This window comes from Sparus aurata, chromosome 3, assembly GCF_900880675.1.
Source record: "Sparus aurata chromosome 3, fSpaAur1.1, whole genome shotgun sequence".
Taxonomy (NCBI): Eukaryota; Metazoa; Chordata; class Actinopteri; order Spariformes; family Sparidae; genus Sparus; species Sparus aurata.
In genome coordinates this window covers 28,613,177-28,636,651 of record NC_044189.1, presented here as the reverse complement: position 1 = coordinate 28,636,651, position 23,475 = coordinate 28,613,177, and positions in this window count along the sequence as shown.

The following is a 23,475-nucleotide window of genomic DNA, read 5'->3' as shown; positions in this document are numbered from 1 at the left end:
TGTTATATACAGCTTGAGTTTCAGAGCCTCCAAAACTGTATTGTCCATGCCCTGCTGGGTGACTGATGTAAGACAGGTTGAAAACGAGGTAGTTAAGAGGTAGCTGACAGCAGATCACATCTGAACACACCACAGTGGGTCACTGTGGGCACAAACATAAAGAGGGTTGTGTTGATCAGAGACACTCAGGTCATAGAGCAACAATCTCAACATTTGTTATGGCTGAACTAAACTGAGAACTTTTATTTTTCAGCATGAGACAAGCCACTCAGGTGACCTTAAATGTGTCCCCATGCTGGTCAGAGTTTCAAAAAGTGGCCCGCAGCAGTTTTTCATTTTGTGTTTTTTGTCTTTTATGTCGGGGAAGCTGTGAGAAAGTGGGGAAAGGACATCACAAACAAACACAGTTGTTAGCTCCGGCTGTGAGGTCAAATAAAGACAGTCCATGGTGCAGCTATACTGACAGTAGCTCGGAGGGGTGGAGGAGGCCCTCGCTGTGCTTCGTGTGCCCAAATTCCATCAGAGCTTCGCCAGTTTCACATTAACACCCCTGGAGACCCTCTCGGGTTCACACTTCAGCCTTAAACACTTGACCCATTCATGATTGATGGGACAGCACTGCACAGGGCAACCAATCACTTTATGAAATGGATGCACAGGCCGTATGGGATTACAGTGAGACGCCCAGCTCTTGCCTACACCCAGCGTTGCATGCAGCGTGATCCCAGGACAGAGATCAATTCATTACCAGCATCATTTATCACAGCAGGGACAGTTCCAATCAACTTTAAATCACTTAGTGGTACTTGAAGCATTTGTCCCACATGAATCTATGGAGCTTGTATGCAGGCAATTTAAAATCTAATTTTCTGCACACTATTAGTCTACAACTTTTTTACTCATTTGTCTAGTACATGCTTTCCTAATCAATCCATGGTTTGTGCAAATGTTGGTAATGCCGTTACAGCAGCGCATAGGAACAATGCACAAAATAATCCTGTCTACCAGGTGGACAAATTAAGTAGCACTGATTGCGTGCAAGCAGCCATAATTTTCTGTGACATGCCTTGCAGATATGATTTTAAAAAAAGTCTTGGACTGAACAAATTGCTCTGACTTCAGGCAGTAGGTTCCTGTGCAGCGTGGGTGGCTTCAATAAATCCTTCATGCACAAACATTGATGATCTCCTATGACAACAGGGTGATAGCAGTAACTAAATAATAATTGCCAATGTTTTGACATCACAAATAAAGGAACTGTATTTAGATGCGAATCACATTGAAGAGATCATACATTAAAAGAGAAGACTACAGTAAAAAACTGACTGCAAACCAACAATTTTATGGAAAAAAAAAACATTTCTCTTGAAGGTATTCAAGATATAACAGAATTTCTGTAGTAAAATGTCCCCAAACAACAGGACCTTTGTTAAATAGTTTATTGAGGTGTGTACTTACCCTACTCATGCAAGTTTGATCACAAAATGTTTTCCCATTCCAGCAAGATTACTTTGCTGTACATTAGCCATAGCTAGCGAGCAACATCACGCAGCGAGGGTGTGTGTGTTTCTTTGTCTGAATTCAGGCCAACGTCTCACTCAACTCAGCACTGGCCGGCAACTCCGGCTCTCTCTCCTCTCTGTAAACATTAAGGTCATGAAGTATCGAACATTGTCCCTACTGGTTAAGTCAGCAGTCAACATTACAGTACTGTACATAAACACCCAACAATTAAACTTCTGTAATCGGATTGATAAAAGGTAGTGAAGATAAATCCACCTTTTAATCCCAAAAGTTAAAAATGAGTCTCCAAGCTGTCCACCCTTTGGTAAACAGTTCCGGATCAGAGCAGAATCGGATGTGTCTCCTGGTGTTCATTCCTCCAGCAGGTCTGGCTCTGAGCCGCACCCCCTCGCTGCTGGATTTCTGTAGTAAAATGTCCAAACACAACTAGACCTTTGTGAAATAGTTTACACACAATGCTCAAAAAAATGTCTTTTGTTTTGACTGAAAGACCCCTAAGTGCGGAAGTTGCTCCGTCAATCTTGTTAAAACATTTAGAACAGCAACAATAATTTTTTTTTTCAGCAACCTGGGGACAGCACAGAAAGCTAAATATATATATGTATATATATATATATATATATATATATATATATATATATATATATATATATATATATGTAGCCGTATGAGGCATCACTGCCTTATTAGACTTAGTTTGGCTGCATCACGGTCCCTCTGGCTTATTAGCCAATCACTGCTCTTCCCAAGGGGATAAAAGTGGGCCGTGTCCCCCCTCCTGACCTCTCGCTTCCTGCCTTTTCGGCCCGCCTACTTCCGGGTCGTCGTATGTGCCGCTAGCGCCCGAGCACAGGTAAGCGCACATTGCCGTGCTGTTTTTTGTATATTCGTCCGTGTTTCATTTAATTAAAACCGTCGTTCCCTAATAGACTTGGCGTCTTCACCGCGGTCGAGCCAACCGGTCAGGGGCTGTTTATTGCTGCAACCAGAGCATTGGTGAGTGATGACATGCTTCTGCCATTTATTGCTGTAGCCAGGTGCTAAGCCCCTCTTCTGCTCCTCTCCCTCTAACAGTCTGCTGGTTGTGTGCTGCATGGTGGCTGTCTTCCCTGCTACGTTTGGTTTCTTCACCCCTCTCCCTCTTTGGGAGGGATGCCAATGCACTCTGACTTATAGCTGGAACTGTAACGCTAAGCTAATGCTAACGTTAGCTGCGAGCACAGCTGCTTAATCACGGCTTTTACCGCTGCTACCTTGCTACCGCTGCTTCGCCGCTGTCTGCCACTGTCCTGCAGCTTCGCCGCTGTTCTGCTGCTTCGCTGCTGCTTTGCTGCTGCTGCTCCGACGGCCTGGCTCTGGTCCGCGCAGCCGCCGGTGGTCAGCCTTTTTCCTGCTGCTAAGTGCGGTGCTGCTTCATGTGTGTGTGGCTGTCACTCGTACTGGATGCAACGAGTTTGCTAGAACTCTCAGCCACTCACTAAAACTGTTAATTCTGCGTGCGTTTATGTGTGTGTGTGTGTGTGTGTGTCTTAAGTGCAATCTGGCAAGGTTTGGTTTAATTGTTTACTTATTTATTCCCTGTTTAATGGTTGAATTTCTGTTGTTAATTTGATCAATTTGAGTTAAAACTGTTAAAACTGGTTAATTGTTGAGTTGATATCTCTGGCCAGAGACTTGTTTCTTTTGTTTGTTTGGTTGATTAATTAATCTAATTTAACACTTTTCAGTTTATTAATTGATCATTTACATTTGTGGGCAAGCATTATAAAAGATTGTTTTGTCCTTAAATTTGAGCCCTTTTAATCGTGTTTTCCTCTCCCCTTTAGTGCTGAAGGCTGACGGTGGTGGTGGTGGTCCTCCTGGGTGGTGGTGGTCCCCTGTGTGCTGTGTGATCCCTTTTTAAGATTTTCTTTGTTTGCACGTCACGCTTTGCTGTGTGCGTGGGGTGTTCTCCTTTTTCTTTTGGATGTCACTCCCCCTACCAAACCCCTCTCCCAGCCGGTAAGCCTCAGCCTACGTCCCCCTTTTTGGTTGGGCTCCCTTCTTTCTGTTGCATTGCCAATCTTGTGCTTATCTTTTAATAAATAAAATATTGTATATGATCATTGAACGCCGTCTCTCTCTCCCTCCCTGAGTGAACGAACCTGAGTGTCCTTTTCGTTTTGAAGGTAATAATTGACCTTTAGTACGGGTCCTTGGGCCCTAACCCAAGGTGGCGTTGTTGGTATCTGGTGTATAACATAGTAATAGCCCTCGTGTCGCCACAAACTTGGCGTTGTCGGCAGGATACACTCAGTGGAGGTAGAGACGTGTGTTCCATGTTTTCTTTTTGCCTGTTGATTTTCAGATTGCCTTGTGTGTGAATGAATGGCAGCTTGACGAACCAGCGGTGAGTCTATCGTTTTTCTTTTTTTGTAGCCGTGGCTCTAGCGTTCAGTTTAGCTATAACTTTATCAAAATGGAGGGAGAGCTACAAGAGTTGAGGGATTTGGTGGCACAGTTGAGGGCGGAGAATGACAGATTGCAGCAGGAGCAGGCTGCGCCCGTGCCTGGTCCTAGTGCTGCACCTGCCATTCCTGCTGAACCTCTCCCCACACCGTCCACTTCTATCGCTCCTGTAACAGAGCGACTGGTCCTTGTACCCAGAGATAGAAAGTGCCCAGTGTTTCGGGGTAGATCAGGTATAGGGCTAGAGGAGTGGATTGAGGAAGCTCAGGCTTGCATGAGGGCTCGCCACCTGTCCACATTTGATCAAGCGTTCTTTCTTTTTGACCATCTAGAGGGAGAGGCGCGTGAAGAAATAAAATATCGCTCGACCGCTGATAGAAGTGACCCAGCCAAAATTATCGTGGTATTGCGAGAGCTGTATGGTTGTGCCGACTCGTACGTTGCCTTACAGGAGGCGTTTTTCTCGAGGCGACAACAAGATGGGGAGACTCTGCAAGAGTTCTCCCTCGCGTTAATGAGTTTGATGTCTGCGGTGAAACAAAGTGCTCCAAGCGAGATGCTAAATGCAGATGTTTTGCTGCGCGATCAGTTTATCGAAAATGTCATTGATGGTTCCCTTCGTCAAGAATTAAAACAATTAGTACGCAGGCAGCCTACCGTCTCTCTGCTGGATGCTAGAGCAGAGGCAATTAGGTGGGAGCGAGAGGGATTGCTAGGGGGTGTGCGCGGCCGAAGCCACTCAGTTCCTTCGTTGATGGGCTTGCAGTGTGGCGTCCAGACTGCTTCTTTAGTGGCTAGTCCACCCCAGGCTTCAGAGCTGCAGGAGGTGAAACAAATGTTGAAGCTCCAACAGGAACAGCTTAAACATCTCACAGAAACTCTTGCTCAGCTGCAGATCAATCAGCAGCGTAACCATTCTTACCGTGGTCCGGTCATCTGCCGGCGATGTCAGCAGCCAGGCCACTTTGCCAGGGAGTGCAGAGGAGAGCGTGCCCCTCCTCAACAGTCAGTGTCTGCTTCCTCGCGGCCAGTCTCCCGGCTGGATCCAGCTCAGCCTTCGGGAAACTAGCGCCCGTCGAACTGCGGAGCCAAAGTTCGAGGGGAGTTGCCGCTGGCTCACCTGTCATGTGGGGGGATCGCAGAGAAGCTAAGCTAATCAGCACTTGTCCACACATGGATGTGGTTATGGGGGGAGTAACAGTTCCTTGTTTAGTGGACACTGGGTCCATGGTGTCCACAGTCCGAGAAAGCTTCTTCCGGCAACACTTTGAGACTTGGGACCAAGAGAAACTTAAGTCTTGCCATTGGCTTCAGCTTCAAGCCGCCAATGGACTGCCCATCCCATACCTTGGCTACTTGGAACTCGAAGTCGAGCTCTGTGGTCGGACTTTGCCAGGGTGTGGGCTACTGGTGGTCAAGGACCCTCCAGCTGATGCATCTCTTCCTGCCCCGGGTGTCTTGGGGATGAACATTTTACGAAGGTGCTACAGCACCTTGTTTGGGCAACATGGCTCTGCCCTGTTTAAGCTACCCACCGTCACTGAAGCACCAAAGTCTGTGGTGCAGGCATTGCAGAGATGCCATCAAGCCTCTCTGACTTCCTCTTTTGATGCCGTTGGTAAGGTTAAGCTGCGAGGCAAGAAAGCTTGCCGTATCTTTGGTGGCACTATGCAGCTTGTTCCAGCTACCTGTTCTGCACAGCATTTTGGGACTACTGTGCTCTTTGAGCCTTCGGATCGGGGTCTCCCTGCTGGACTGCTTGCGTCTCCAGCACTGGTTCAAGTGGAGGGAGGTACTGTGTATATACCTGTCGTAAACGTTGGAACATCTGATGTGCTGCTTTACCCTCGTACAGAGGTCGGTGCATTGCGTGAGGTTTGTGTGGTGAGCTTACCCTCCAGTGTTAAGGAGGTTCCATCTTATCTGGCCACCATTGCATCCCAGGCTGTGGTTCCTACGCTGCAAGACCAAATAGATGCGGTTGATCTATCTGCTTTGTCAGCTGAAGAACAGAAGGAAGCCAGACTCCTTCTTTGGAAATATGCTTCTGTCTTTTCCACTCACGACAGCGACCTGGGGTGCACCAACCTAATCGCACATGAAATCCCGCTTCTTGACGACACTCCCATCCGTCAACGCTATCGACGTATTCCGCCATCAGAGTACGAAGTAGTCAAGGAGCACATTAACCAGCTGCTAGGTGCACAGGTCATCAGGGAAAGCTGCAGTCCGTTTGCTTCACCGATCGTGCTGGTTAAAAAGAAGGATGGTAGTCTACGCACAAGCGCAGACTATCGGCAGCTTAACCACAGGACCCGAAAAGACGCATTTCCTCTTCCTCGGATCGAGGAGTCACTGGATGCACTCACCGGAGCCCGCTGGTTTTCCACCATGGATTTAGCCAGTGGGTACAATCAGGTCCCGGTGGCGGAGGCCGACCGACCCAAGACGGCGTTTTGCACTCCTTTCGGACTTTTTGAGTGGAATCGCATGCCCTTTGGGTTGTGTAATGCACCCAGCACTTTCCAGCGACTTATGCAGCGTGTTTTTGGAGATCAGCAATGTCAGTCGCTGCTCTTGTACCTGGATGACATTGTGGTTTTTTCATCTACCTTTCAACAACATCTTGAGAGACTGGAAGTGGTACTGCAGCGATTACAACACGAGGGCCTGAAGGCCAAGTTGTCAAAGTGCTCCTTTTTTCAACAGGAGGTGCGTTACTTGGGCCACATTATTTCAGCCGAAGGTGTTTCCACTGATCCGAGCAAGCTTGAGGTGGTAGCCAACTGGCAGCCTCCCACCACCATCTTGGCGCTGCGGTCCTTTCTCGGATTTGCAAGCTACTATCGTCGCTTTGTGGAAGGCTTTGCCAAGTTGGCTGCCCCTCTACATCGCCTTGTAGCTGAACTTGTGGGGTCCAAGTCCAGACGCTCTGAACCAGTTGTGGGAAAATGGACAGGAGAACATCAGCGGAGCTTTGAGGCTTTAAAATCTAAGCTTACCACCGCACCCGTGCTGGCATACGCTGACTTCTCCCTTCCTTTCATCTTGGAGGTCGACGCAAGCCATGGGGGCCTGGGCGCAGTGCTCTCCCAAGAGCAAGAAGGAAAAGTGCGGCCCATTGCCTTCGCCAGTCGTAGCTTAAGGCCGACTGAACGCAACCCTGTCAATTATAGCTCTATGAAGCTGGAGTTTCTGGCGCTAAAATGGGCTATGACTGATAAATTTCGAGAATACCTTCTTGGCCACAAATGTCTTGTCTTCACAGACAATAATCCGCTTAGCCATCTGTCATCAGCTAAGCTTGGAGCCCTGGAGCAGCGTTGGGCAGCCCAACTTGCGTCATTTGACTTTGAGATCCGTTACCGCTCTGGCAAGAGTAACACAAATGCGGATGCTCTGTCGCGCTTGCATCCTCCCAGAACCACGGACCTTGAGATCATCGTCTCCGGCACATCACTTCCTCAGCCCTTGCAACAGGCTCTCCAGGCCAGTGGGCCTACAGCCTGTCAGGCTGCTGTTCAGGCCCTGCCTCAGCATCTGCCTGCAGACATTGGAGAACTTCAGCGAGCTGATCCTGTGACCCAGGAAGTCCTTGTGTTTTGGCAGCAGAAACGATACCCGAATCATGACGATCGTAAGCGGTTATCTCCACCAGCCTTGGTGCTTCTCAAGCAGTGGGAGCGATTGATTGAATGGGCCGGAGTGGTGTACCGGCAAGTCTCTCGCTCTGACGGGGGAGAACTAGTTCTCCAGGTGCTTTTGCCAGCTGCTTTGAGGGACAAAGTCCTTATGGAGGTCCATCAAAATCATGGGCACCAGGGGGTGGGCAGGACTTTGGAATTGCTCAGGCAGCGGTGCTATTGGCCGGGGATGTCAACCGATGTGAAGCGTTGGTGTCAAACTTGTGAGCGGTGCCAAGTGGCTAAAGACTCTGGGCCACCCGTTCGTAGCTTCATGGGACATCTGCTTGCTTCAGAGCCTAATGAAATCCTGGCAATGGATTTTACAATGCTTGAACCAACCCATAACGGGCTGGAGAACGTCCTTGTGCTGACTGATGTGTTCAGCAAATATACACTCGCCATTCCCACTCGTGACCAGCGTGCCTCTACAGTGGCACAAGCGCTCGTCACGGAGTGGTTCTCCAAGTTTGGTGTTCCAGCGCGCATTCATTCTGATCAGGGTCGCAACTTTGAAAGTGCACTCATTCGACAGCTGTGCGGTCTCTATAACATCGAAAAATCCCGCACCACACCGTACCATCCGGCAGGTAATGGTCAGTGTGAGCGTTTTAATCGCACTCTTCATGACTTGCTGCGCACTTTGCCTCCCTCTAGGAAGCGTGACTGGCACTCCTGTCTACCTCAGATACTGTACGCCTATAACACCACACCGCATCAGTCCACTGGGGAATCGCCATTTTTCCTCATGTTTGGTCGTGAGGCAAGGCTCCCTGTTGACTTCTTGCTGGGAAGAGTGCAGGATCCTGTTGATGGGACAGTGAATGACTGGGTCAGGGAGCATCAGACTCGGTTACATGTGGCTTTTGACGGCGTCCGAGGCCGACTGAAGGAGGCAGCCCAACGCCGGAAGGAAAACCATGACCAGTCTGTCCGGTCAGAACCACTGGTGGTGGGCCAGTCAGTGATTTTAAAGGAGTTTGGTTGGAAGGGTCGGCATAAGATCCAGGATAAGTGGAATCCTGTGGTGCATCGAGTGATCAAAGCTCCCCCTGGCAATGGGGCAGTGTATACAGTTGCACCAGAGGACGACCCTGCCAAAGTCAAACGGGTACATCGAACACTGCTTAAAGCCATAGTTGGGATGGCTGCTTCAGGCGACAACCCTGCTCCTCTTCCCATCATACTTGGCCGGCGGGCAGTGTCTGAGAGCTCTGGCGATGAGGACTTGATGGCTGTGGTAAGGGATCCCCTTTTCCCACCAGCTGATCACTCTGCTGGAGAAGCCCAACTGGCTCCTGCATCAGCGACACCCGTTGCTTCGACAGTCCCATTGCACCCTGCTCTTTTGGGTTCTTCGGTCTCTCCCTCTTCTGGGAGCAACGACACCGCTGCGCTACGTGCAGTAACCTTACCCTCAGCACTTCCTGTCCACTCGACGGCACGGTCCCCTTCTCTAAGCTGTGTCTGCTTTCTTTAGACCATGGTCTTAGAGTTGAGTTTCTTAAGTGCATCGTCGGGTCGACGATGAAAATGGGGGGGGGTGGATTGTAGTGGTATGAGGCATCACTGCCTTATTAGACTTAGTTTGGCTGCATCACGGTCCCTCTGGCTTATTAGCCAATCACTGCTCTTCCCAAGGGGATAAAAGTGGGCCGTGTCCCCCCTCCTGACCTCTCGCTTCCTGCCTTTTCGGCCCGCCTACTTCCGGGTCGTCGTATGTGCCGCTAGCGCCCGAGCACAGGTAAGCGCACATTGCCGTGCTGTTTTTTGTATATTCGTCCGTGTTTCATTTAATTAAAACCGTCGTTCCCTAATAGACTTGGCGTCTTCACCGCGGTCGAGCCAACCGGTCAGGGGCTGTTTATTGCTGCAACCAGAGCATTGGTGAGTGATGACATGCTTCTGCCATTTATTGCTGTAGCCAGGTGCTAAGCCCCTCTTCTGCTCCTCTCCCTCTAACAGTCTGCTGGTTGTGTGCTGCATGGTGGCTGTCTTCCCTGCTACGTTTGGTTTCTTCACCCCTCTCCCTCTTTGGGAGGGATGCCAATGCACTCTGACTTATAGCTGGAACTGTAACGCTAAGCTAATGCTAACGTTAGCTGCGAGCACAGCTGATTAATCACGGCTTTTACCGCTGCTACCTTGCTACCGCTGCTTCGCCGCTGTCTGCCGCTGTCCTGCAGCTTCGCCGCTGTTCTGCTGCTTCGCTGCTGCTTTGCTGCTGCTGCTCCGACGGCCTGGCTCTGGTCCGGTCAGCCGCCGGTGGTCAGCCTGTTTCCTGCTGCTAAGTGCGGTGCTGCTTCGTGTGTGTGTGGCTGTCACTCGTACTGGATGCAACGAGTTTGCTAGAACTCTCAGCCACTCACTAAAACTGTTAATTCTGCGTGCGTTTATGTGTGTGTGTGTGTGTGTGTGTGTCTTAAGTGCAATCTGGCAAGGTTTGGTTTAATTGTTTATTTATTTATTCCCTGTTTAATGGTTGAATTTCTGTTGTTAATTTGATCAATTTGAGTTAAAACTGTTAAAACTGGTTAATTGTTGAGTTGATATCTCTGGCCAGAGACTTGTTTCTTTTGTTTGTTTGGTTGATTTATTAATCTAATTTAACACTTTTCAGTTTATTAATTGATCATTTACATTTGTGGGCAAGCATTATAAAAGATTGTTTTGTCCTTAAATTTGAGCCCTTTTAATCGTGTTTTCCTCTCCCCTTTAGTGCTGAAGGCTGACGGTGGTGGTGGTGGTCCTCCTGGGTGGTGGTGGTCCCCTGTGTGCTGTGTGATCCCTTTTTAAGATTTTCTTTGTTTGCACGTCACGCTTTGCTGTGTGCGTGGGGTGTTCTCCTTTTTCTTTTGGATGTCACTCCCCCTACCAAACCCCTCTCCCAGCCGGTAAGCCTCAGCCTACGTCCCCCTTTTTGGTTGGGCTCCCTTCTTTCTGTTGCATTGCCAATCTTGTGCTTATCTTTTAATAAATAAAATATTGTATATGATCATTGAACGCCGTCTCTCTCTCCCTCCCTGAGTGAACGAACCTGAGTGTCCTTTTCGTTTTGAAGGTAATAATTGACCTTTAGTACGGGTCCTTGGGCCCTAACCCAAGGTGGCGTTGTTGGTATCTGGTGTATAACATAGTAATAGCCCTCGTGTCGCCACATATGTATGTGTGTGTGTGTATATGTATGTATGTATATATATATGTGTGTGTGTGTGTGTGTATATATATATATATCTATCTCTATCTCTATATATATATATATATATATATATATATATATATATATATATATATATATATATATATATATATATATATATATATATATATATATATATATATATATATCTCTATCTCTATCTCTCCAGAATTCGACTATTTTCATATCCAGCAGACAGCTACAACAAAAATGCTGCTGTTTAATGCTTTTTAGTTCCACCAGCTAACATTGTCTGTCTGTTGTTTGGTGCTTGGCTGCCAGTATGAAGTGAGTTTATCAAAGCTTGTTTCCTGAGAAAATGACTGGAAACATGGTTAATGAGAGCAGGGAGAGGGTAACATCTGACCTACTAGATGGTTTGTTATATCTCTTCATCAGTTTGATTCTCTGAGCCGAGCATTTGTCATTTTGCATCAGGGGTAAGGAAAAGTGGTTAGGAAAGGGTGTAAGAGGTGACTGTTCGATTGCACGCGCCGGCTTCTTCCGCTGGTCATCTCACCTAAACCATGCCTGAAGCTGCCAGTAGTTCCTCGAAGGATGCTGATTGGTCAGAACCACTGAGGTCCAGCCACAAGTGCATAGCTTGTATAGCCTTACAAGATGGATTTACATGATCCCAAGATCTTGCGAATCCAGTTGCCTGACAGGATAAGGGATAGCGAACCCCTTGGTGTAAACTCAAAACAATTAGCTGAGGGACACTAAGACCCTGATAATTGTCTGTCATTTCATCCACTGCTCATATAAAAAATATTGGCACAGCTTTACATATTATTACCACTCTGTTGGTATTTGATTTGTGTAAAAAAGACATAAGTGCAAACACAATGTTGTATCAATATTTCAAGTAGATCTACCAATAATACAGTTGTAGGATAACAATAGAGAAGAGAATAAACATTTAGGGCCATAATTTTGCGGCTGGGCCAGCACAAGCAGTGCACCTATATTTTAGTATTTTCCTGACCTTGATAGTCTCTTCGCCCATCTGTGTGGTATTTTGGTCTCTAGGGAAGACTGCATGCTACACAGGTGGGAGATAAGGAACAGACAGGAGGAAGGTTCATCCAAATGAGGTAGCACAGAGTTGGTGTTATTTAAGGGTAAATTGGGTCTTAGACCAGATATCTGAAACCACATCTGTCTCCGGTGTACTGTCAATTGGCCGCCAATCTCATGTAAGTAAAGTAAGTGAGTAAAACATTAAACAATCGGAGCAAGTCGCAATAATGACACTTGAATATGCTTGAAATGCAAATAAACACATTTGATTCAAGACTCCCCAACAGCAGACTCATTTAAATAGGCAACAAAAAATAGTTTATTCTGATTGAAGCGCGATTGTTCTATACATGAGTGATTCTTATTGTTTCTGTTAACCACAGCTACTTTATACTGTATTTAAAGCTTGTTCTTCAGTTCATTAAATCGGTGCAGCCATCTGAAGGCAGCAGGACACATATTCCGATAAATCTGCAGTTTCTGATTCGAAAAGTAATGTGTCAAAATGCGGCGCCATTATGCATGGCTTTATCGTCATTAAAACACATGGAAACAACACAAGGTGGCTTCACAGTAGCTACACACACCTCTGCACACATCTCACAGGGTGGTTATAACAGAATCTTACCTGTATATGCAGGAGAGATCAGACTACCAGAGCTCATTACTGCTCTGTGTGACAGCCTCCTCCCCAACATAAAATATATGGGAATGTCAGTGGTTCATGTTTTATTCTTAAAAAGCATTATGGAGCAAACTCTGCTTCAGTACATGATGCAACCACTTTACAAGGTGAAATGGAGCAGAATTATGATGGAAAAAGTCATCCTGATACAATCATATAAACAATATGAAAATATTATCCAGTATTTTTTTTCTATTATCGTGATACTAGTTACAGCAAAACTTACGCCAAAATGCAATCAAGGCTTTTTTTGTGAATGTATATGAGTCAAACCTTCGCGTAAAAGCATAATTAGGACGAAAGAGGCACTTTTAAGATTTACCGTGGTTTCCTTTTTCGGGCAAGCTCATTTTCAATGGAGTGCTGGGGCACTCTACGTTAGCATCAAAATCGCTATTTTCAAAACACTAAGAAGGCTCGACACAACATGAAACTTTGCTCATAGTATCACCAGGGTCTCTACACATGAACACGAGCATTGAGAACATTGTTTGTGTACACAGAGTTTGCTAAAAAGAACATTTTTGGACAACCCACGTTAGCAGATGTTTCCTCTGCTCGCCGCTCTCATGGAAGTAAGAAGTGTCGATCTCTGAATTTGACGTAACCTGGAAGACAGTTAAGGTGGACCGCTCCTAAAGCTTGCTTCCATATAAATGCATGGATAATTTATTGTTAGCAAAAGATAATATTGACCATGAAGTTGAAAAAGGAGCCTAAAAATAAGAAACAATACTAAAATAAAAATCCAGAAAAGTCACGTGAGATATTGCGTGGATAGTTGTTGCCAGAAGACAGTTACGGTCCACCTTAACTCTCCTCAAAGTTGTGCTGCATTCTGAAACTGTTACTTCTTGGCTGCCATGATGGCTGCGAGCGGAACAAGCTACTGCTAAGGTGAGTTGTTAGAAAAACTTTCATTTTTTTTTTGGCACGCAGGTGGCCGGAGTTCCTTTGCTGCATGTCACATCCCCCTCTCTCTCCCATATTTCCTATCTGTCTGCTGCTAATAGAGGTGTCTATGCCATAAAAAAAAGAAAAACGTTCATTTTAGCAAACTCTGTGTATAGAAACAATGTTCTCAATGCTCGTGTTCATGTATGGAGACCCTGGTGATACTACGAGCAAAGTTTCAAATAGCGATTTTGATGCTAGAGTAAGAGTGCCCCAGCAAAAACTAAACTAGAGTAAATCTTAAAAGTGCCCCTTTTGTCGTAATTATGCTTTTACACGAAGGTTTGACTCATATACATTCACAAAAAAAGCCTAGGTTGCATTTTGGTGAGTTTTGCTTTAAATGTTAATGTGATGCTGTGTGTTCACGTTGTGTCGCCCAGCATCATCCAGACAACAGTACGATTTCCTGGAATTGTTTGTTGAGCTCTTGTCATTAAGCTTCATTGTGATTGGCTCAGCTGTTTCAGAGTGAGGAGACCAGTGATGTTACTGGCTGAGAGTGTAGTTACTGGTACATCTTCACCTTCAACTAGCTATTTTGCACTTACATACACTACCATTCAAAAGATTGGCGACATCTGCCAACAAAGATTGTTGGTACAGTCAGACAGACTGTACAGGTTCAATGGTTCAACCAGAATAACAGCTGAAAGGGCAGAAACATACAAAGATACCTCTGAACAACAGTTAATACGAGTTAAATAAGTCAACATTCATTGGTAAAAGAAGTTGGTAACAAATTAAATTGATTTCAAGAGACTGATTATCACATACAAGGCCTAGGAGGGGGTAAAACCTTTCACATTTGACATCCTTATTCCAACTCTAGGCCCCTCAGATCATCTAAGGCCTCCTCTTTATTCCCTCTCCCCTCAGAACATCCGAGGTTGATTGGGCTTTTGCTGTCAGAGCTCCATCCCTCTGGAGCCCCCTATGTTGGAGGCCTTTTAAAACTTCTTAAAACCAGTTTTGCCAACTCGTTTTCCATGTAATGGGGCTGTACAGGATTTTTTAAGCATAGTGCTTTGTAACTTCGTTTTCAAAAGGTGCCATGGCAAGCTGTACACCTGTACAATCTAACTTAATGAGGTACAACTGCCAAGTTTACCTAAGTATGCCTACAGTGTTCTTTTTTTTGTTTTAATTATTTATTTTTTGACACTGTCACAAGATGTTTCAATGTTACAGTATGTTCTGCAGAAGGATCATAGTTCCTGGTGGTGGTGTTGTACTGGACTGCACTGTATTTAGAGATGGTTCAAATAAGCTGACTCCTTCATGTTAATGTAAATAGTGAGGACAGCAAATTACAAACATTACAAATATAATGTTGACAAGTATATTACCACCTTTAACCGTGACCTCAGTTGAATTAATTTAATTGAATTTACACATTTCCAACTATGTCAAGTAAAAATGAACACTATAAACACTGCAAAAGTAGCATTTTATGGTGGAGTTGTTGAATTGGATTGCAAATAAGGTTGGAACCTCCTCTATTTTAGAACATTTTGCCAGGGAGTTAGTGCGCTTCTTTATTCTCCACAGACGTGACATCATGTCGCCAAGAAGGTACAGTAAAGCAATTAGACTAATAAAGTTGTTGCAAAAGTTGTATTATAGGTGAATCATTCCCCACCTTGGCATCAGGTCATCCTGGGGAGCTGAAGGATGACTTTAAGAGGAGCTACAAGATCATTTACGAGAAAGGAAAAGACATATATCTTCAATAGAAATGTATTATGATCACTGTGTGAAGAACTTAATAGTTTTCTGCCTCTAGGCCTCCCCTGATAATTAACTGAATGAAACAATCTATAAAGGAAAAACCCTCCTTTGATTAAACTTCACCATTATGCGTGCCTCAGTGGGGGGACTGCGAGAAAGCATTGCTTCATTTAAAGACTTCACAAGCCATAAAGTTTGAGAAGCATTGCCTCGTGTCACTGCAATCATTTCACAATAAAACACAAATTGTCATCCACTTTGCTTTCAGACTATTTTTGTGAGTGTTTAACTCATCTTTTATCATGTGTTAAGATGGGCATTTATGCAACAATATGAGTAGGTGTCAGGTGTGTTGTGGCTTAGTTTGAGACACTGATTTGAGGGTGGAGACGCAGTAATCAGTTGGAAAGTGACAGACTCTCCTTTAATCTAGCAGAGTGGCTTTTAGCTGTTTGGTGAAGGGATGCCGAGGAGCCTCAGATGAGCTTTGCAACTGAGTTTTAGAGCGAAATATTCAACAATAAAGTCTGTTAACACTATAGAAACGCAAGCTAATAAGAGCAACCACCACCATAACTTAGACATTTAACTAATAACTACAAGCAAGATACGGCTGCAGGCATGGCGCCATGTGTAGGGCTTTACGTGCCTGGGCCCCACCACCCCCTTGTAAAACTGACCCAACCTAAATGACCAGGAGAATTTACATAACTGCACACCCCGATTTTCATGGGAGTCTGCCTATTTTAGACCCCTAACCGGTGTGCTCTTACTTGTTAATTACTTCTGATAATCTCCCAATTTCATAGTGATATGAATCATGTAGGGGTTTCTTACATTGTGGGATATGTGTCACAGTGTCTGGCAAAGTTGAAAGAAAGCAGGGATGAAATTGTGCAAATGACCTGGACTCTACCTGACGTATCTCTCGCTGCTGAAAATGGATGAAATGGGTGCCAAGAAGAAGAAATAAGTTTCCAAATTCCAGTTAACCATGTGTGAGACATTTGCCCCCTGTCTCACTTGCTTGTCTTCTTACCTCCACTCTTTTGTAGTCCTGCATTATTCTTCCTATTCTCTCTAGAGAGTAGAATCTTTAGAAAATATAGGAAAGACTAGAGGTGGGGCTGAGGATTCCTGCCTGACATTGAATTCTCAATGTTTCACTGAAGACATTTGTAGACTGTTTCTATAGAGACGGACTCATGAATGCACAGCATGCTGTGCCACTCTCTCTATCGCTAAAAGTTACTCCAGCTCAACCAGCAGTTGCTCTCTCTCTCGCTCTCTCTCTTACTTCAGCCCGTTCTTTTTTGCATTTCCACTGACCCATGATGATTAAGTAAATCAGTCCACTGACATATGAAAAAGTGGCATCTGTTTTCTTTTTCACATGTCATTTTTGCATGCGACTGTACAAGAGCAATGCATGGACTTCATCTCCGGTTAATCTGTCATGTACTTTCTTCTGTGACTTTATGTTTATGTGTTGAAGCAAAGTGGTTTGTGGCCCCTGATTTTTAAACATGGCAGCTGAATTACAACGCTGAGAATACTTAGCATTAGGAATGTTAACTGCTGCAAGTCACAACCCCCAAAGTTCCTGGGAAAATACGGCACTACCCCCTAAGCAGGGACCTTTATGGGGCTGGATAAATGTTCCTGTAACTTAATTTTATTGATCCCTGTGGTGGGAACACAGTGATTTTCTCCAAAGGTTCCTAGTACCTAGGGAAAGCTCCTCTGGTGGAAACGTGGCCTATGATCAAACATTATGGTCCACATCTGTCCAGAAGAGGGTATTATAGTATTTTTCTCACTTCTCCACACTGATCCTGCCCTAAATGTTATTAGAAATAATTAACTGCAGGAAGGCTGTAGTGATGGAACATTTAATATTTAAAGGAGGTCATTGTAGCAATGTCATGTTCTGGGTCAAACCCTGTCTTCAACCTCCTCTTGAACTTTTGTTAGTTTGCATGCATGCTCAGTTCAGATTCAGATTAAAAACAGCTTTGTGTTTAAAGGGGGCTGCAGTGAGGGGGTTGTTGTGTCAAAAATGATCAAATACAATCCTTGACGTCTACTTCAAGCTATAGATCCACAAGTTGGAATTCTTATTATGTACCCAAACACTGCACTGAATTGGTTTGCAATTCTATGAAACATTTGAAAACTCAAACTCAAAAATCATTTTATACCGTTTCAGCACAATTAAAGTCAAATCACACCAAGATATTTTCCGAAATACACAATGCATCCTCAGCCTAAACAACCGAGTTGATAGATAGCCAGTGACAACATGACTGCTGCAGCGTGCCACCTGACCTTCATCATGTACTCACAGTTTGGTTAGGTTAAGCAAGAAAACTATGTGGTTAGGTGTAGGAAAACAATAAAAATAAATAATTGTAAATTATGTATCCTCAGTTACAAATGACCTAAATTGTGTATGTAACTTAATAATGTAAGTGCATAAAAACAAACTCTGTCCTGAACTACAAGTTTATGGTTCATAAATAGAAATATGCAAGAAAACATTCTCTATCACACCAAAAGACGAGAAACTGCTCAGCTGAGGCAGATTATGTTAAGATAATGTTTATGAGACAGCTTAATAAGAGAATTTATATCCGTGCAATCACATCCTCCAGGACTGTCCAGAAATTGAAGCCCTGTGTATTTGAAATTGCATTATAGACGGACCCCTACTGTGGTTTTTTATGTTCCTGTTTTTGGGTCCAGTGGATCGAGGATGTCAATTTATCATATCTTTCATATAAAGAATTGTAAAAGAATTCATAGACAGAATGTATATACACAGTGTGTGTATGTATATGTATATATGTGTATATGTGTATATATGTATATATATATATATATATATATATATATATATATATATATATATATATACATACACATATACATACATATATATATATATATATATATATATATATATATATATATATATATTAGGGCTGTCAAACGATTAATTTTTTAAATTGCGATTAATCGCATTTTGTCCATAGTTAACTCGCGATCAATTGCAAATTAATCGCATTTTTGGCACATTTTTTTCTGTTATAAATGTACCTTAATGTATTTTTTTCATGTTCTTAATGCTTTTAACAACATAAGAAATTGTTTATTCAAAAAATGTTTATTCAACACTTAAAATCATGCAGGAAAATATAAAAGGCTAAAAAAATATCACCTCACCCTAAATGGGATCAAAACATGGTGATGTCTGCTTTTGGCGGGGGGGGGGGGGGGGGGGCAGTGGCCTCTCTGCATCTGCCATGTGTTTGGCTTGCAAATGATATTTGAGACTCAACGTACTTCAATGGTAACTCATTTCATGTCGACAGTACGTGCAGATAACTTTTGTCCTATCAACTGAACCATCCGGCAGTGTTTTGAAAGTGAATTTGACGTTCATAAGTCCTTTCTCCATTTCCTTTCACTTTCGCTTTCGCTTTTCAGTCCACTGTGTTTTTCCCAAACCGCCAACCCTGCTTCTTCTTCTTCTGATTCCATTTCTTATTCTTCTGCCACCCTCTGGATCAAGACTACAGGTGCCATCGACGGCCGTAAATCATACAATGCACATTTCTTTTTTTAAAAATACAGAGTGTTAATCGCGCATTAAAGAAATTAACAGCGTTAAGAGGATGTTGCGTTAACGTGTTATTAACGCGCTAACTTTGCCAGCCCTAATTTATATATATATATATGTATATTCTGTGCTGTATCGTAGGCAACTGGACATGTTTCGAGGCTTCTTCAGTTCTAACTAACTGGAGGAGAGTTTGCAGGCTTTTAAACTCTGTGGGGGCGTTATGGAGCCAGAATGGTGACTTTAAAATTTGGCATCCAAAAAAAAAATTGGCATTGAAAACAAAACCAGTACTGAAAAAAGAAACATTGTCATTGAAACATTTGTATTGAAAACAGTTGTATTGGCATTGAAAAAATAAAGTTATTCAAATAATTCCAGTCCGAAAATCTTATCATTTTATTTTATTGGGATTTTTTTGTATTTTTTTCAATGACAATCTTCAGATTTTTTCTTCATGTCACTTTTTTTCAGTGACAGATGTTCTTTACAATGTCAGTTTTTTTTTCAGTGTCACTGATTTTCAGTTTAAAATTTCTGTAACTGTTTTGGCGTCGAGAGGGAGGGGCCTGAGGGGAGGGGCAAGTAGAGCGTGGTTTGCATATCATTTGAGAGGGTAATGGCAGCAGCCTGCGGGAAGGCAGCTATCGGCGAGGCAGCCCCGGCTTGGAGCGACACAGCTGGGGTTAATGCTCGTTAGCTCCGTACTACTACCACACTCCATACGCATATAGAGACGTCTCTATATGTGTATGGAGTGTGACTCAGGAGGCACATCCGGTAGCGGTAAGGTGGCACAGAGCTCGGGGAGCAGACCAGAGCGCTGCTGTCGGCGCTGCAGCCCCGGCTCGGAGCAACAGGCTGTTCTACTGTTGTGCTAACTGTGGCTAATGCTCCATGCTCGGCACCCCGGTACTACTATCACACTCCATACACATATAGAGACCGAAGCTAGGGAGCTCCGGGACAGAACCAGATACACAGAGACTTGGGCACATCAAGAGAGAGCTTGAAGAAAAGTCCGCGAGGTAGTTGGACTCTGTGTTGCCCAGAGACGGCCGGGTACAACGGTATTGTGGCGGGACTGTCCAGCCCCGCCTTCCCGCAGGCTGCTGCCATTACCCTCTCAAATGATATGCAAACCACGCTCTACTTGCCCCTCCCCTCAGGCCCCTCCCTCTCAACGCCAAAACAGTGACAGAAAGTTGAAACTGAAAATCAGTGACACTGAAAAAAAACTGACATTGTAAAAAACATCTGTCACTGAAAAAAAAGTGACATGAAGAAAAAATCTGAAGATTTTCGGACTTGAATTATTTGAATTACTTTCTTTTTTCAGTGCCAATACTTGTTTCAATGCCAATACAACTGTTTTCAACACAAATGGTTCAATGACAATGTTTCTTTTTTCAGTACTGGTTTTGTTTTCAATGCCAATTTTTTTTTTTGGATGCCAAATTTTAAAGTTACCGTTCTGGCTCCATAGGGTGTGTCCTTAAGAGATCTGTAAGGACACACCCCCACAGAGTTTAAAAGCCTGCAAACTCCCCTCCAGTAAGTTAAAGCTTATGTGTGAGCACTCAGTTTCATTGCTGTTTTCTGGCCAATATATTGACATTGTTGTCCTCAAAGGAATGATTTTTCTCCTTCAGATGTAAATGGACAGCGGAATCTTGACCTGAGGAACTGGCCCTCTATTTATTTATGGAGAGGTTGTTTTTTCTCCTCAGTGTACAAATCTGTGCAGGCCTGGCTTCACTGAACAGAATATACTACATCACTCTGTTCATGCCAGGTGTTTTGTCCTTAGGATGAAGTTTCTGCCTCAGTGTTCTGGTGGGTTTAAAGTGAACCGGAATGATGTGTATTGAAGATACTTCGAGTTTCTCAGATGTTCCTGCGACATAAGGAATGACGATGCTGTTATGTTTTCTTGTCTCCTCCTCTCTGCCTGCTCTGGATCTTTTAAAGGTTTTGACAAAGGTCCAGTTGGGGTTGCCAAAAGGTTTTAAGGGCTCCCCTGATGTGCTGCTGTTCCTTCTCCTTCGGTGTGTACTGCACAGTCCAAGAAAGGCAGAATGTCTCCTCTGACATCTTGAAGTGGAAGTTACTGTCCACAGCATGTATTTGTTCTGTGAATGTTTCCAGCCTCCCTTGCTCTGATTTTGACCGGGGCATCGTCCACATACCTGAACCAGTGGCTAGGAGCAGTTCCTGTGAAGGTAATCAAAGCCCATCTCTCACCATCTTCCATGTAGTGGTTGGCCGCATTTGGCAAGCCCATGGTACAGCCGTGCTTCTGTCTGCAGAAACCTTCACTGTACTGGAACTAGGTGGTTGTCAGACAGAGGTCAAGCAAGGCACACATGTGCTCTGGGGTAAAGTTGGTTCTGCTGGACAGAGTGCTGTCCTGTAGCATGCATTTCTTCACCTTCTTAACAGCTTCTTGAGTCGGAATGCATGTAGAAAGTTATGTGACATCATAAGAAACCATTGTTTTGTCTGAGTCCAGTGTTATTCACCTTGTTGGTGAAATCCTGTGAGTTTTTGATTTGGTGTGTTACTGACCAAAGGATCTAGGATACTGGCTTTTGTTTTTGGATATGTTAAAGGTAACTGAGTTAATGCTGCTGCTGATGTGCCTGAATGGTGCTCCTTGCTTGTGTATAATGGGAGTAAATAGCTACATGAGATGGTTTCTCCTCGGTACAGTCTGTAATATAATGGCCTGTCAATGGTTATGTCATTTTCCAGCTTTTGCAGATACTCTATAACTTTCCTTTTGTAGCTAGCAGTAGGATCTAGTTTCAGAGTCTCATAGGTGTTTGTATTACACTGTATACACTGAGCAGATCAGTGACTTTCGGTCTGCTGTGATAAGCACTACAGTGTATCTCCCTTTGTCTGACGACAAGACGGTGACATTCCGGTCTCATCTGAGCGATGCCAGGCCTTCATTTCCACAGCAGTGAGGTTGAAGGGGGATGCTTTTTGCATTAGCAATAGCTACTGATCAGAATCAGAATCAGCTTTAGAATCAGAATCAGATACCAGTGGATACCTTCAGCTGTAGTTTTTCTGCATATGTGATATATGTTTTGATGTTGGTTTCTCAAATGTCTGGTCAGTCTTAGTAGTGAGTGCATCCATGGCGAAATTAATCTGTTGCACTCTTTCACTGAGTTGCTGGTTTTACGCCCTCTGAAGGATCCTTGTAGCCCTGTGTACTTTCACGCCCGGACCCAGTTGTAAGCTCTTAGGAATTATCCTCTGTTGCCTGCATCTAAAGCTGCAGCAAAGCAAATGCAGTACGTTACTATGCATTCCACAGAGCTGAACATGTTGTCATTGATGTAAGATGTACCCAAGAGACAGCGTGATTGTTTTTCACACTTCAAGTGTCACATCTAAAAACAGCTGCATTAACAGTGTGTCTTCCTTTCTTCATTGTGTTAACAAAATACAGGTGTTGCTCATCTTCCTCTTTACTCATGTCCTTTGTGAGAACAGCGTTTCAAATGCCACAAAGTCTCAGAAACACTCAACAACCTGGAATTTAGGTGGTTTAAGGAAATATCTACATGCAATAACTAATTCATGCTTCAGTACCTGAATTTACTCAGTGTGCTGTTTGGTTTTGTCAGCCTCATATCAGCAGTGTCGCTCATGTTTATAGTAGGACATCATCTCTTTTATTCATGAAAGGCCTTGAGTAATCTTTGACACAGTGTCTCCCATACATTACTACTGTGTCTCAAACCCGGGATTCGTTGAGTTGTGCCGAAAAGAAAGCTGGTTTTCTTTTGTTCTTCACTGGCTAATGGAGTCTTTTCAGAATGGAGAATGTAGCTACAACGCAAAATATCTACCACTAATCAGCCTTTACTTGATACACAGCTGACACTTTGTGCCTCTTTTGCCCACATATAGCTCCATCCTAGTGCTGCTTGTGACATTTCCTTTCTGTTTGGAACCTTTTCAGTTCTGTTTATGATGCAGAGTATCATTCAAAAAGAACATAAAGGACCATACCAGTGCTTTTATGCTTCAGTCCATTTGCAGTCATTATCAATATGTGTATCATAGAGAATAAATAGTCATCTGACTACAGAAATGGAAACAATTAACACAGTGACATGTACACATGTAATTTCTTTCACTAAACATAAGTATAGCGTACAGATATACTAGGCTATATGCTATTCTGTACTTATGCTATACTATAGTATGAACCCCAAGAAATAAATCACAACACCTGTTATTTGGCACATGGATGAAGCAGTGCTGTTACTGATGCCTTAGACATCTTTGATGATTTTGTCTGAGTGCAAGAACCCTCATATCATACATTAAGAATGGTCCTGTTCTCAACCATGAGTGATGATGTCTTATCAGACTGTCATTGCTCAACTGATCCACAGTCTTCCAGTAAATGTGCCTCTGCCCGCCCACTGATCCTCTACAGCTCCTTGAAGCATATTTAAATTCAAAGCAACCCATACAGCTTGCCTGATATGATGGCTGGGTAAACAGAGCGACAATAAACAATTACTGTTTATTAACTTTATTGAAGGTGTCCTGGGTGACAGCTGAGAAGACAGAGAGG